The sequence below is a fragment of the Mastacembelus armatus genome, chromosome 4, assembly GCF_900324485.2.
Source record: "Mastacembelus armatus chromosome 4, fMasArm1.2, whole genome shotgun sequence".
Classification (NCBI taxonomy): Eukaryota; Metazoa; Chordata; class Actinopteri; order Synbranchiformes; family Mastacembelidae; genus Mastacembelus; species Mastacembelus armatus.
In genome coordinates, this window is record NC_046636.1 from 11,451,244 (window position 1) to 11,465,007 (window position 13,764).

At 39.8% G+C, this 13,764-nt stretch overlaps 1 protein-coding gene across 1 annotated transcript in view; it reads left to right on the forward strand.

The window, feature by feature from the left end:
- Positions 1–4,420: 4,420 nt before the first annotated feature.
- The window catches only part of adgrl2a (adhesion G protein-coupled receptor L2a), an 88,962-nt gene continuing 79,618 nt past the window's right edge, over positions 4,421–13,764 (forward strand). Inside the window, exon 1 of the mRNA XM_026323530.1 lies at positions 4,421–5,328. The gene's annotated coding sequence lies outside the window, so the exon portion shown is untranslated. The remainder of the gene's footprint in view (positions 5,329–13,764) is intronic.

Here is a 13,764-nt window from a genome sequence, read left to right on the forward strand (position 1 = left end):
CTGAAGTACTGTCTTGGTCACCCTGGCCTACTCTTCTTCATCGGTGCTTCTTAGACTTCCATGTCCTTTCAGCAGACACAGGAAGGTCATTTTTTGTTAATGTGTCAATACAGTTGCTGTTATTTTGTTGTGAGGAAGTCCTTCCTCCTGTTGAAAATATGCTCATTTCTGTGATGAAGCCCTAATTTTTCTTTGGTAAATCTAAACACATTTGGAGTCCTACGCTTTCCCCAGCGCGGTCTGAATAATTGTAGATAAATAAATCTGTGGGAGACAACTGAATGCAAGTGAAAAAAAATCAGCATATTGTTTCAAATTCACTGCAAATTTTTAACATGGAAAGAATATCACAGATGTTCTCTGCTGCTGAACAACTCCGCTTTTGAATTATAATATATCAACTTGATGAATTATATTTGTGGTAACATTGTGCTTGACAGAAAAACTTTTGTTTCAAAGCTGTTGTAATCATGAAAACATGGATCTTTCTTTCAGCTCTGTCATTTCAAAATATACTGAGCATTCACTTTGTTTTCGGTACAAAATGCCAGATCTTTTGTTTTAAAAAATACATCCACATTTACAGAACACAGAGTGCAACATGCCAGGGTGAAGCAAATTGGAGCTGTTGGCCTCTGCTGAACCATATTACTGGTGACTATATATCTTTTTTTTTTTTTTTTGTCCCAAGTGAAGCACATCTGTTTCCACTTGTCTGCATTTCCACACCAAACATTTGAATAGAGATTCCTCACCTGTATCCCTGCTTCCCTGCGCTTGTTTAAACCAACATGTGTCTCATTCATCAAACTTCAGAAAGAGCAAGAGGTAGTTTTCAGTAGAAAGCCTATTTTTGGAAAGGTTTGATTATAGAACAAAGTTTAGTTAGTGCTAAAATTCTTAAACGTTTACTTCACTACACAATTTACTTAAAATGATTTGTTTATGTAGAATGGTTTTTTAACAGTCAACTTATTTGGCAGTTGTGCAAGTCAGTACCCAACATGCCCACGCCAGTGGACCTTGCTTTTTTCAAATTTGATCTCAAAGCCCCTCATGTGTTTGACTTCTTTTTAATTGCTTCCTGTCTGCTGACTCAATTATAAGTCCTAGGCTGTTTTTTGGGGTGGCACGGACTATGTCGACATTTGTAAACAGATGGAGTGATTAAATAACTGAAACTTAAGGGGCATGATGACGTCATTCATTGGGATTTGATTTGATAATATTTTGCTTCGTCTGTCTGCATGTTGATTTACATTTAGACAAAAGTTGATTGTTTACCTTTCTTAGGTCTGTTTATTGAAAAAAAAGGACAGAGAGAGAGAGAGAGAGATAAAGAAAACTATTGATTCGAAAAAGGCTTAAGATGGTCTTACTCTTTTATACATTATTGATTTTGGGTCAGGTGCTTGCTGGTGTAAATACCCATTGGTATTGTATTTAACACAAAATATGAGCCTTGAGAAAAACACTCTGAAGATTAACCAGTAGTCAACAAGCAAATTAAAAAGACATAAAAGCACGTTTTCATTAACATATGGTAATCCATTCATTTTTTTAATTAACCCCGATAGCAAAGTAAAATGAAAATAATGTCTGTGTTAGCCTGTACTCTAACTAGTTTCAGGATACAATACAGTTCATTACAATACAAAGTATTATAATGCCAATACAATGTTAATACTTCACTTTGGCTGTCCTCTCATGTCAAAATCCATTTATGAGTAAGTCTAATTTCAGTGCAGAGCTTAAATTATGTATTATTTCTTACTTAATTTGCCACAGGTTGAAATTCACCATCCTCATACACAATTTACTGGGAAGCTTTGTAAATATTCCAACCTGCAAAACTAATATTGTACATAATAAAACCTCTTTTATTATAAGCCCTTACAAGCCTTGTTGTATCACTACGTAAACCTAGTTCAACCAGTGTAGAAAAAGGGCATCTCCTCGAGGTGCTGCAGAAGTGAGGTCAAAACTCTTAAACTGCATGGTTGCCCATGGCTACATAAATATTAACTGAGTCTCCACTGTGTAGAGAGGCCTTCTTTGATTATGAGTCTACTCCGAGAGTTTGATATCCAGGGGAGACCACTAAAGCCAGCTTGACAAAATTGATGAGAGACTACCAAGAGACTCTGTGTGGTTGTGATGTGGAAGAGTTTCACTTGGTTTAGAACGGATAAAGCTGCAGGATTTCATGCAAACAAAGCAGAGGAGGAATATCACTAGCTTACAGTTAACATGCTTGAAGTTTCAGTTTGAATTTTTTGCTCTGTAGAAGATGGAAGAGATGTGACGAGTGAATATGGGAAGTACAGCCCTTTCAGCATCCCAGAACAGGTTATTTTATCTGCCTGTATAGTAAACAGGCTGTAAGCCTACATGAAATCTCAATTACAGGAGCATGTAGACAGATTTGAACATAGTACAGGATGTATGCAAACTGTCTTCATGTGTGTCTGGGTCAAGCCCAGTAAAGTTGAATGAAATAAGAAAATGAAGGTCAAAAACACAAAATGAACAAATGACTCGGTGAGCGAAGCTAGACACGGCTTTGTTAATTGTGCTCTGGAGCATATAACTCGGCCAAATCTTTGTCCGTCATCAGCCAGAGGACTGTTATTTGTCGGGGGGTCAGCAGCAGTCGTGTGACTGGTCATGTGTGCCTGAGATGTCAATCATGTGCAAATATTTTGGGAAGGAACCAATAAGCATTGTTAGGTGAACAATCGAAAGGTTAAGAGGCAGGCTTGGAGCCACATGGGAAACGAGGAGACATGCTTTCTCTCACTGTGGATGACTGAGGTCTGTCTGAAGCATCTGCCATCATTTTCAACAGAAAACAAAAACACTGCAGCTACATCTTTACCATCCAGCAGACCTACACTTCTATTTCTTGGATTTTTTATATACCTGATATTTTTAAACAGCACGATCCTTTTGCCCTGAATGTTTCTGAGCTGAGTGAAACAGTATTTATCATGCACCATTTAATGAGGGATAATGTGCAATAGTGTGCCGCATGCGCAAGATGAGACTATATCACAGTTTATCATGAACTCTTATGAACAGTTTATGTGAAACTGCTGCTACTCATCAATGAGATGACTGCACAAACTGGAAGCACACACAAACTGTGGTCTATAATTAGCAAACAAAAAATGTCATTACTGTGTAACTCAAACATATCTCTGCCTTCACCTGTTTATATTTAACCTGGTTGTGGATGTTACAGTTCAGTGAATTATGATCATTCAGAGGAATAGCAATATAAGTCTAATGCCCTCTGTTGACAATCTGAGGAAGCAGATTCAAATGAATTCATGCGAAATGGCTGTTTAAGCTGCTGCTTCAAGTGAAGCCATACAGTCACCACGTGTTTTTAGTCTCGGCTTATAAATAAACATTTCTCCAAATATGGATGCCTGTCATTGGGTGACCTTTTATTACATCTGTTTTCTCTTTTTTGTCCCTTGCAGAAAAAAAAAAACGGTGTTATTATGTAAAAATATGCTTATGAAAACATAAATCTGCCTCAACTTTGCATTTACCTTCACCTGGCGAGCATGACTCAACTTCACATTTCTCCACAGTGTGTGAAAGGCAGTTTTTATTGAAGCCAGGTGTGTACCCACGTCCTGCCTGATAATGTTTCCGCACAGAATTCCTCAACCAGATCATAACATGTCTCAAGTCTTTAGCAAATTCAGAAAAAAATGGCACGAAACGGTTGTGACCTATATGTTTATGTTTAGGTTTTCTGATTTAAAGATAGAGGTTCCTCATGAGGAAACAGAAAATAACAGCTGCATCGCAAATTTGATTGGCTCATGTTGAGAAAAATAATACTTTTTATGAGGTTTTAATGAAAATTAAAGTCAGATATGAGATCCCAGTTCAATTTAATTCATATGAAGTTTGAAATTTTATACAAAATGAACAGCAATCACTGCATTTCACACAGAATGCACCAGTGTAACATGCACCTTAGAATAAGGGGTTCAAAGGTCAGATCTGTGGTTAGCCAGATAAAAATTCCATTGACTGCTAAATGGTGTGATGAATCATGTAAAAGTACAATGGAAACAGGGAAGAGATTCTCACTTTGAAAAACTGTTTGGCTCCGCATACACACACACACACACACACACATTTGGGCCTATGTAACCAGCAGCAGCTTGACCGCTGCTGCTTGGGCCAAAGTGTTATCCTGTGGGGCCTTTTGGAGTGAGAGTGGGAGTAAGCCTGTACTTCCATTTTCCTTTTGATGCTTGGTAGTATTTCAGTACAATAAGTCCTCTGTCATTGGTTGAATAGGCTGGACTGCCTACTGTGACAGATTATGGGCCTCTCATGCCCATAAGGAAGACAGTGTTGTATATCTGAGGAGAAAGGGGCCAGAATGAACGAATGTATGTATGGGGGTAGAATGATAACCTGCTTTTTTTCTGTTTGATGTCGCTGAGTCTTCTCATACTGAGCTCAGAAGCTGAACTGAGTCCTACCTGGCATCGTAATAAGTTGATGTGATTAGTCTGCGCTGTTGCTCCTGCACAGGTCTAGACTCCGACGCACGCTGGATCCGGACTCCATGCCATGTTTTAGTGGAGCCCAGCGCTCAGACAGTTCCTGCAGACGGCAGCCTGCTTCTCCACTGCACTGGTGCTGTTTACTGGAAGCCCGCTCCGCGCTGCTTCCACCAAGTGTCTCAACACTGTGAGCGAGATCTCTTCCAGAGGCGAGCCGCTGAAACTTCCCCAGTCTTCACAGCCTCATTCAGAGGAGCCAGGAGAGCAGCGTCGGGGGCTAAAGTAGCGGGGAGCGGTCTTCGTCGTCTCCCCTTCCCCCAGACACTGAAAAAGCCCCACTCTTGTCTGTCCCTCTCAGTCACTCAGTCTCTCTCTCCATTTTTTTTTTTTTTTTTTTTGGTCCCCGAGCTCCGCTTCTCCTCTTGTTTGTTGTTGTTGCTGCGGGAGTGAAGGCGCACAGGAGAGCCGAGAATTGATGAGCCGCTCAGAGGCGCATGAGGTGTTGATGAGTTAGGACTGAGCGCACAGCAACACCTTGCTTTGCCATGGAAGTGTGTGTCCGGTGTAGGGGAACGTACGGGCTGAGGGGGGGACCTGTCGCCTGATAACCAGCATCTGTCCCAGATAAGGGGAGCATGCCTCAGACCTGCAGACTGACTCTCTTCGCTGCAGAGGAGTTCCCATCAGACTCTATTTCCACAATCTGACATTTCATTTGACTATTCACATTTCCTCCACACTGACTTCATTTCAGCATTGCACGGCGCGCCTTCACTGCTTTTCAAGTAAGGTAAGAGTTGATTTTTTCTTCTTCTTCTTCTTCTGCACATTAGTCTCATCATCAGCACTTTATAAATCAAAGCCTAAGCAGTATTTTGACAAGTTGGTGTGGAGTGTATGAACTTCGGTCACTCCAGAGCCTCGCGTTTGCTTTTAGGACTAAGTTTGAAAAAAATTAAAAAAAAAGATACCAAGAGAAGTTGTATAGTGTATTTAATATACTTATTAAAACTAATAAACGATAGGATTTTCACTCAGAGAATGGCAATTTGGTTTGGACAATTCATAACCCTTTCAAACATGTTCATTGGAAAACGGTTAATCAAAACATAACCAGATGTGGATTGATTTGTTCGGCTGGAAACTATGCTCTTGAGATCATTCACAGGCTAATCAATTATAATTGGGACTATAGGCAATTTGTTCAAAGAAAGAAAGAAGAAGAAAAGATAATCTGTCAAACCTCGCCTACTGCTGTAATAATTAGTTTTGGCTGAAGATAGCCTGGGTCACAAGCGCAGGAAATGTCATGGAAATCAATCAAAGGTAGGAATAAAAAATGAAAACATTTCTAAAGGTGTTTGCTGGGGAGCGGGTTTGGATGTTTAGACTTAACTCATAGCCATTCCGCGCAGAGTGGCAATAAAATTAGATCCTTTTTACTGCACATTTATTATTTAGGCCTACCGATTCGGAACGCGTCTTGTCAACCATGTGTTAAAGAGGAGGCGGCAGGAGCACACATGCGGTGCGCTGTGTGCCTCTCCTGGCCCGAGAAACACACACCGGCCAGCCGCTGATGCATGGTAGCCTGGAGCAGGGCAGCAATCTTTAGTGATCGATCAGGGCACTGAGATAAATATAGCTTCAGACTTCACATGAATTCATCTTATTTTTTTTTTAATTTCTATTTTATTCTGGTTGTGCTTCTAATCTTAGAGGTCGCTGCCAATGCAGCCTGGATTGGGGTCAGTGAATGTGACTCACTTCTATGTTTGGTGTCTAATATTTATGTAGAACACATTCATCAAAGCTGTTCTGTAGTGGGATGTAGTGTGACTGTAAAATGTGACATTTGTGGAGGGTTTCAATCAAATGTGCACTTAAAGAGATCTCATGCAACTCTACTGCTTGAGTAGGCAAAGTTGCATAGCCTTTTCTAAGACTATGTTCTTAAGCTGAGAGAAAACAAAAGAACAGACCAAGTGTTTGGAAGACGAAGTGGCTTTATCTCCTTCGCTGTACATAACTAAGTGACAATCAGTTACTACCAAAAGGGGCTTATTTGTGAATAAGTCTTGAGTTTTCAGAAATGTGTACGAAAAAAAGCCAATAAGTGCTTTTATCAGGCTTCAGGGGTTAGACTGCTCCTTCAAGCCTCTTTATTGAGAAACTCCATTTTCATGTTTGTAAATAACAACAACAAAAAATGTTTGTATTAATGGAAGTACAAATTCCAGCTGTTTGGGAGGAATGTATTAGCATTTCAAAGTGGTCAGAGCCTATGCACAATGGAAGGAGCCGTATTTTCTGCCACTGGTATTGGCTGAGCCTGAAAAGGCTTGAGAATGTGTGTGTGTGTGTAAAACTGAAAGACTTGGGTATCTTCCCCCATTCTTGTAACTAGGGTCGTATGGCATCTTGTGAATAACGTAATCTCACTTGTACTTGTTTGTGTGGTGGTGTGGGAGACTATGTCAAAGCTTTCACATTACAGGGGATTTCTACAGTGACTAAAAGAGTAAATATTATGTTGAGGGTAAAAAATAAAAGCATTTGGTTCTAAGTAGAAAAAAACATGAAGTTAGAAATTCTTAGTCGTGTATTGGAAAGGCTTATTTTTTGAATTCTTAATTAGAACAGGAGCACATTTTTTATAATTGTTGATCTGTTTTTCAGCTTTTGAAAGACAGGTGTATCTACACTCAGTGGAAATAACACAAACTACTGGTGAATGTGGATTTATGAGGGGAACTGTCTTCTCAGATGTCTCGCTGCTGGATATCTTTAGCTCGAGCATGCCATTATGAGCATTTTACCGTTGATTCCAGAGCACCTTTTTCAGTCTATACCCTTGTTTCAGTGGAAGTGCGTCTGGTTTCAGAGAACCGCAGCTGCTCTTGATCCGCCTGAGCACCAGATTGCTCCTCTTTGCTTGTGCGTTCATCTCTGCTTGCAGATCAATATAGCCCAGCACACTTCTGTGTGGGTTTGGCGGAGACAGAAGTGCTACATATCACTCAATTTGGAACTCTTAATATCACACTCTCACACAATTTTAAGCCATGGAGTGTGAATGAGTGAGTGGGTGTGATTGCATGGAAATTTGTGATATTACAGACTGTTGATTCGTTTCCTGTTGGGATGTTTTCCCCCCAGAACAGCAGCTGAGGTTTTGTACTGTCTATGGATATTTGACTGTTGCATTAAACAGAATGTAATGTGGCTTTCATAGCCTCTCCTGTTTTTTAAATTATAACAACAAGCCAGGCACTTCCACTCTGCCTTTATTAAGGTAATTTGTTATCGATTTAATTCAGTATCATCGCACACACACTGACCAGTGGCAAAATTTACTCACTTTGTCTTCGTGTTGCGCTCTCTCACAAGCATGGATCTCAGCCTGATGTCTTTGTGTGAGCATCGATTGGCGAGTACATATGACTGATTTTAAGGTTGCGTTGTGGCTAAATAAGTTTAAGTCAATGTTACAGTATAGGGATGTTGCGCTTTTGTGTGCGGTAAACACCACCAAACATAAGCTTGTCTTTTGTTTTTTCACAACCATCACACTCTTTGTTAGGCAGCTGTGTGTAAGGAACGAGGACCGATCTCAGGTTGCAATTCCTAGCTACACCATAGCAAAATCAGGCATACGATGTTGGCTGTAAATGCATAAGAAGTAAAGGATTGCAGGGAGTTAAAACATCTAGATTTACATTCCAGTACTTATTTGCCGTGTAAATTGTGAGTTTGTGTTTTCAGATGCAGTCTTTTCTATTGCTGAACCACCTACATGGAACCATACTGTGCGGATAACTGCCCGCCATTAAAGGGAATAAGCAAGGCTGTAAAAGAAAGCTATGGCAAATTTGATGCAATGTTCAGGCCTTCGGTGGACCTGAATACCTTCCCTTTCATGACTGATTTTATTTTACGATTGGCAATCACTAAAACGCTGTGCGCCAGTGTGCTCCCCTCCCTGCCATTTTGTGAAACATTTGTTTCCACTTGCCAAAGGCCTCTGGTGCAGCGGGGGATTCGTTGCCCCTGAAATGGCAGGTGAAACTTCCTGCTTGCCTAAATAATTTTCTAGCACAATATTACAGAGAAAGGACATAGGCAGTAGAAAGTTAGGGTCAATTCAAACTCCGGTGACAAGAAACAACACGGATATTAGCCGATTGCTCTCGTGTAGCCTTCTACACACTGGTTAAGTGGCAGCCTCCCTGATGTCTAGCATCTCGTTCTGATTGCTTCACTCATGTTTTCCTTCTCTGAAAAGCATTTAGAAGAAAGGGAAGTTCAAAGTGCAAAACTGGGTCATAAAACGATATGTGTCACACACTGGCCCAGTTTCTCATCGCTGCTCACTTATTTTACATTTCACATGTTGAAAACACTTCTGTGTTATCGGATAAGTATAAGATACAGTACACTGTGCTATCAGCAGTGTGTGTTCATGTCACACCTAAGACAAACGAAAGAAATGTCTGCTAATATACAGTTGTGCAAAAAACATTTACAGGAATCAGCATTATGGCATTTTACATAAGAGTTACATTATTATATTATAGATAAAAATCATAAAGGTTTTAGTTATGATTAACTTTTATCACTTGGATAATTTAAGGAACAATAGTTTGTTTCCGTAATTTAATTTTACGCACCATACTTATTTTTTATTGCTGTTATTACATTTTTAAATCTCTTTTAAATTTAAGACTTTATTTTTAAAGGCAACAACCACACACACACACACACACACATACACATACAGTCTCATTCTTTGTGCCATGTGAACAGGACTTGTCCTTATCTGTGCACAGCTGCAACACTATTTGGGAAAATATTCAATTTCTATGTGACAGAGGAGAACCTGGGAGGAAGGCTCTAAGCAAACAGCAGTTATTGCGGCTCTGCCTTAGCAGCCGAGAGCAAGGCCTGGCTGGGAGAGAGGGGGGATCTGCGGACGTCTGCCAGGGGAAGGAGTAACGTCTCGGCTGGATTATAGGAGAGCGAAGCACATCCACACTTAAAAGCCCTTTTTCCAACAAGACAGGGCTGTTATTTAGGGATGGTGTGGGTAAACACGTCAGACCAATATATTTCCTCCATATAGGCTGCTGTTGTCCTTGGAAATTGTGACTCATTGTAAGTGAGAAAAGTTTTACTTCTTTTGTCTTTTTTTTCCGTTATTTATTTTTTTTTACCAATTTGATATTGGGCTATGGGTGTTGCTGAGTACATGTAAACGGACATTGTTCCAGCAAAGTGCAAAACTGGCAAACAGTGTTTAACATTAGAATATTTTACCTTTCTTCAACAATAGTTTTTTTTAATGTATGTTTTGTTTTTCCAGCGTTATACTTTAGATGTAGCTCTGGCTGACAAATGATTTGCATATTTTGTTGAATTCCATACTGTTAACATTTAAGTGAAATATGATACTCTACCAGAATACTGACTAGAAAATTAAAAACAGACTGAGGCAGCATCAGTTTGAAGTAGCAACAACCCACCAACACACACAAAAAAACAATAGTATGTCCTCCAATCCGCCAAATGGGGAAAAAAAATATGATTTAGTAAAAATATGTGCTTTTGTGTGTGCATATTGATGTGCTGAATTAATTTGGAAATTTACACTAGATTGAAGTCTGTATGAGAGTGATTTGCATGATCAAATAGGCCAACATAAAGTGTTGTTTCTAAAGTAAAGAAAAATGTGAAACTTCCAAGTAAATGTTCGAATACATCATGTAATCCTGCTGCATACATATTTGAGCAGCTCCTGATAAGTAAATGGATCACCACGAATTTCACCCTATATGCTTATTTGGTTATCTGGTTAATTTGGAAGTCTTGACGCTTTGATAAATGATTTTTTTTTTTTTTTGTACAGTATTAGTTGGGGAGTGTTGAAGCTTTGTTCTTGCAATGTAGTTGCCAAGTCAGATGGAGTTGAGCGTCTGGTCTGGGAGTTTCAGAGGAATATCACAGGCATGGGAAGTTGCTAAAAACTAAACTAATCAACAAAATAATTGTCTGTTCAATTGCTGGCATGCCAGAGACATCAAACACAGCCGAGGTTGAAAAAACAATCAAATTATCTCTTAATGATTGCTCACGCTGACAGAGGAGCGCTTGTGAGTCGGTTTTGTTTGTAGGCGACATATGTGAGGAAGAATGAGGTTTGTGGTCGTTCACTCATAAATTCTCTGTACATTTTTATAAGCTACGTAGATTTCAATCATCACCTGTAATGAAAACAATTTTATCTTATTATGTGGTTTTTGGCATTGAAACAGAGAGAACTGTATTAGTCTATTAATTTCCTGCAGTGAATCATGAATCCTGCTGCTTTTATCCTCACAGTGCCCTCCATGTGTGGTCCACAAAAAATGTTTCTGTTTCCTCTACAGACTAAAGTTAGGCCCCTATATCTGCTCTCTCTCTCGCTCTCTCTCTCTTTCTCATCCTCTCTTTTTCTGTCTCCCCCACCCCACCCGTCTTTCTCTTTCTTTCTGTCTCTGCGTAGATAATGTCTCTGCAAATGATTTAACCGCCCTCGTTGAGGCTCCTTCCAGTAATTGAACAAGCAGAGACTGGGTGCTTTACAGGAAAACAATAGTCATATTATCTCAGATCTCCACTTCTCTGAGATACAACAAACCTTGGATTGGACTTTACGGACTACTTCAAGGGTCTGAAGTGAAGAAGGGAATCAGGTTTGCTTTCTCGCCACCTCCAGAAAAAAAAAAAAAAAAAAAAAAAAACTTACAGCAAAATGCGTGCCATTAATTTTCTGTATGGACGCAATATATTGAAAGTGTCGCATGACTGGAATGCATGTCTTGCACAATTCACCTGGGGTTAAAGTGCAGTCCTGGGTGGTTCTTAGTTGACTTAAGAAGGCATGTTTGCAAGAGAGACTTGGAAATAATTAATCGGAATTGTGTTTTGACAAACAGTGACGATGCCTGTAGCAATAGTTAGTAAGAATTGTCCTCATTGTATTGCCAATAGAAAATATGATAATATTACACATAAACATATTTACATCTATGCGTTATTCACAAATTGTTATGCTTTTTACAGAAAAGTCTCTTGACGAGAATATAGCTTAAACCTCCATATTTCAGCGTGATTGCTTCAGGTTAAAATCAGGTTGTTTTGTTTTTTGGCAGAAGAGGGGGAGCTGTGATTGTGTTGCTGTGTAGCAGAATTGACCTTGTGTGTCAGAATGAGGTTTTTCTACGCCTTGTTTTATACGGAGCACTCTTAGACTGAAATGGCCTTAGGAGGAGTTGTTCTTGACAGAGATGCATTGTTTCAGGCAGCCAATAAACCACTGCACTGAGTGGCTACATCTGTGAACCTCATCTTGACTACAGTGTAGGGCTAGCAACAACACGGCAACTGTCACAGCTGCACCTGCTGCTGTCTCAGTACAGAGCCTCCCTCTCTGGTGCCCATAGAACCGCATCACTCTTCTCTCCGTGACAAGCCAGAGGCAACGGGCGCTGCTTGGGTCAACTAGAGAGAAGCTTCTTGGGAAAACATTTGAAAACAGAGGACAAAATGTCAGTCTTGAAAAGAGATGTTAAATGAAATTTCTGCCCCGAGGGCCAAGATTTGGTTCTGTTGGAGAATGGGTATAAACTTTGTTTCTGCAAAACACAGTAGGGTTTAAGAATGCTGGATTAGTAAAACCTGACGACCACTTGAGTCTTGGTTCTTCAGCGCATTTGTCCAGCTACTGTAACATTTTGGGGTATGATATGACAGCAAGTTGTCCCTGTGTTATATCTGTGTTATATCTTGAATGATGACTGCAGATAAATGGAGATGACTCTTCTGTACAAACGCTGTCCTGCTTGTGTATTGAGGCCATACAGAAGATGATCTGATCAGTTATAAAAAGATTCTGGGGCATTAAATGCCTTTAAATCTCGTATTCAGTCATATTTGCTATGCTGATTTCAAAAGTCACAGAGCTAGGATCAAGTATCGGAAAACATAACTAAACCCCCTTTTTTTTTTTTTTGCTCACACTCTATTTGGTTCAGTGAAAACCTGAAAAAGATAACCAGAAGCAAGAAATATCGTGCTGAAAAATGACTATTGGATCAGTCGTACATCATAACACAGCCATCATGCTCTCACAAAAAAGATTATTGGAGGGGAACAATGCCGAGACAATTTTCAGCCAGGAGGAATGATGCAACATGTCCACTTTCCTGCCAAATTGAACTTAGGAGTGTGAAAAGCAGTGCAGGGACACAAGGAGGCTGACGTGAATGCAGACAGTGTGGGATTAACACGGGGGAAGATTGAGCGACAGTGGCCGGTGACTTGTCTTTACAGCTTTGCTTGTACAGCTGTGCCAGGCCTGGCATTCAGTGCTGTTGGTTCCAGCTCCTTTCTTCAATGCCGGGAGGGGTGTTAGGTAATGAACATCTTAAATAGTGCAGATAAGTTGAGCTCCTGAATGTGTGTGTCTGTGTGTGTGTACACAGAGATGTCAAATTATTCATGTATTTATAATGAAAACTGGGATGCTTAATATTGACGCCTCAGTGTCAGTGCACAATTTGATCTTTTTGGCATTTGCACAAGAAAAATACATATACAGGCTTCCCTAATAATTTATTATGCCTCCTTCTAAATGAGGTGTGAGGCAGCTCTGCTGGTGTGAATTCTGCTATAAATCACACATACCCTGAGTGTCAGAGTCCACTAGAACTACCAGTTTGTCTAATTCAGCTATTCAGCCCCTCGCACTGGTTTTTGTAATTTAGATGAGTGTGAGAACTGCGGCTTCTACTTCACACCTGGTATGTTATCACTGGAAGTGAGATATGGTGAAGTATGAAGAAAGGGAGTTAGCCACCAAATGACAATCAAGTTGACTAGGCTACATTACAGATTGCACTAAATATGGAGAGCGTATACATGGATGACATATGCATTTTTCACACTGAAATATTTGTTAGGGTTAACATTAACATGGTTGTCATTTTTAGTTTTAAATCACTAGTCGCCATTATTTAACAAAAGTAAAGAATTTAAAAGATACGGGTTACGGAATCAGTCTTGACCGCTCATCTCCAGGAGCTAAGAAAAACAGCTTTAATTTGTCCAGTACATTTAGCTTAAAAATAGGAATAGTAAATTTGGAGATGCATGGTTTTCTCTAGACAACAAATAAACAAGCATTTTA